At 43.8% G+C, this 2017-nt stretch overlaps 1 non-coding gene across 1 annotated transcript; it reads right to left on the minus strand.

The window, feature by feature from the left end:
- Window positions 1-610: 610 nt before the first annotated feature.
- On the minus strand, window positions 611-684 carry TRNAW-CCA (transfer RNA tryptophan (anticodon CCA)). Its single transcript has one exon. It is a non-coding gene; the product is annotated as a tRNA-Trp (tRNA).
- Window positions 685-2017: the final 1333 nt, after the last annotated feature.

A 2017-nucleotide genomic window follows, 5' to 3' on the forward strand; every position in this document is an offset into this window, starting at 1 on the left:
TTCATCGCGGTGTGCGGGCCTCTCACTATCGCGGCCTCTCTTCTTGCGGAGCACAGGCTCCAGACACGCAGGCTCAGTAGTTGTGGCTCACGGGCCTAGTTGCTCCGCGGCATGTGAGATCTTCCCAGACCAGGGCTCGAACCCGTGTCCCCTGCATTGGTAGGCAGATTCTCAACCACTGCGCCACCAGGGAAGCCCTCCAGGTATTTTCTTAAAGTTTTTCTTCCTAACATGATCCAATCAATGTTCTCTGGTATTTTTTATTTATGGGTTTATTTGACATACAATAAATGGATATATTTTTTCTCTAGACAGTAATACCACACACTCCAGATTACTGGCCTTAGGCTGTCTTTCAAAGATAGTATTAATTCTCCAACTCTCTTCTTTTACAAAGTTATTTTCATTATTCTATGTCTTTTGCATTTCCACGTGTATTTTTAGAATCAGTTTGTCAGTCTTTACTAAAAATCCTCCTGCGGTTTTGATTTGGCTTGTGTTGAATCCATAGATAAATTTGGGGAGAATTGATGTTTTAATAATACAGTGTCTTTCTTTCTTTTCTTTTTTTAAATTTTTTGGCCATGCCACGCAGCTTGTGGGATCTTAGTTCCCTGACCAGGCATCGAACCCGGGTCCCCTGGCATTGGAAGCTCAGAGTCCTAACCACTGGACCACCAGGGAATTCCCAATATTGTGTATTCTGATCCATGCATATGGTATATCTCTCTATGTATTTCAGTTTCTTCAATTATTTCTAGTAATAATTTGGAGTTTTCAGTATGAGACTTCTGTACTTCTGTCAGATCTGTCCCTGTATTTTGTATTATTTGTTACTGTCATGGCATAAGACCGTCTAGAGTCTATGACATGGAAGGAGAAGAGGGGCAGGGAAGGAGGGGGCTAGAGAGTGGTGTACATGCCCAGGTGAGCAATCCACTCAGCAGCACAGCCAGGGACCTCTGGATCAGAAAACACCCAGGGCTGTGGCAGCTTGGGCTCTTTTTGTAGCTGCAGGGCTTATTTTATCTATGGCTAGCACAAGGTGCAGATTTGCAGGGTACAGAAAGCCCGTAAATGGCTAAAAATCTGCTTATATTTTAAGACAATTGGATGTGCAAAAAATTTGAGTTTGGTGCCAGTGGGCTTTTGAGCTAATGGGCCCCAGCTTTCTATGAAGAAGTAAACAACATAGGCTCACTATACAGAGGCCATCTTTAGCTCATTTATATAACAATCCATCCCTTGGCCCCATAGTGCTTTACAATATAAGTTGCACATTATAACACCTGAATCTGAAGAAAGGGATAAAGCATCTTCAAGACTCAGAATCCTTAAGGGCCATAATCTTGGATTTCAAAGTCCTTTTGCAGCTAATCTGACCATATAGTGGAGGAAAACCCTGGAGAATAGATGAGAAAGGAGATTCTGATTTGGTCCATCTGTTTAGTTAGTAAAGTGATATTATGGCCCCTTGGCTGTGTGTCCCTAGCTACCTGTAAAGCAAACTTGGCCAGTGTCATCTACCCACAAGCAGCAAGATGCTCATCAAGTGTACAGATCCCTCCTTCAGCAGCCAATAAATAATCTAGGATCATGTGATTATCTACCACCATGACCGGTAAAGCACGGTGAGATACGGCCAAGAGCTCCAGCCCTTGGGCCGTTTGTTTAATTTGTGTGAATAACTCCTTAGATATGGCTCTCTATGTTGTGTGGTGTCCTGTACATGTGAAGTCCCTACTGCCTCCAAAATTAGCGACCTGAGGGTGATGAGTTCCAGGTGGACTCTTTGCAAAGTTCATTTGCAGTGTTGGAGAGTTGCGGCAGTGTAGTTTGTAGGAACAAGAACTTTCATGGGGAAGAGAGGTGGGCAGGATGTTCATCTGCTGAGTAAAAACCTACTGGAATTTTGAGCCAAACCCATGTGCAGGGAAATATTGGCCAGGGTTGGATGAGGAGAAGCTTAGGGGAAGCTATTTGATTCCCTCACTGGTCCATGAGTCTCCCTCTGCTA

This window comes from Balaenoptera acutorostrata, chromosome 1, assembly GCF_949987535.1.
Source record: "Balaenoptera acutorostrata chromosome 1, mBalAcu1.1, whole genome shotgun sequence".
Lineage (NCBI taxonomy): Eukaryota > Metazoa > Chordata > Mammalia > Artiodactyla > Balaenopteridae > Balaenoptera > Balaenoptera acutorostrata.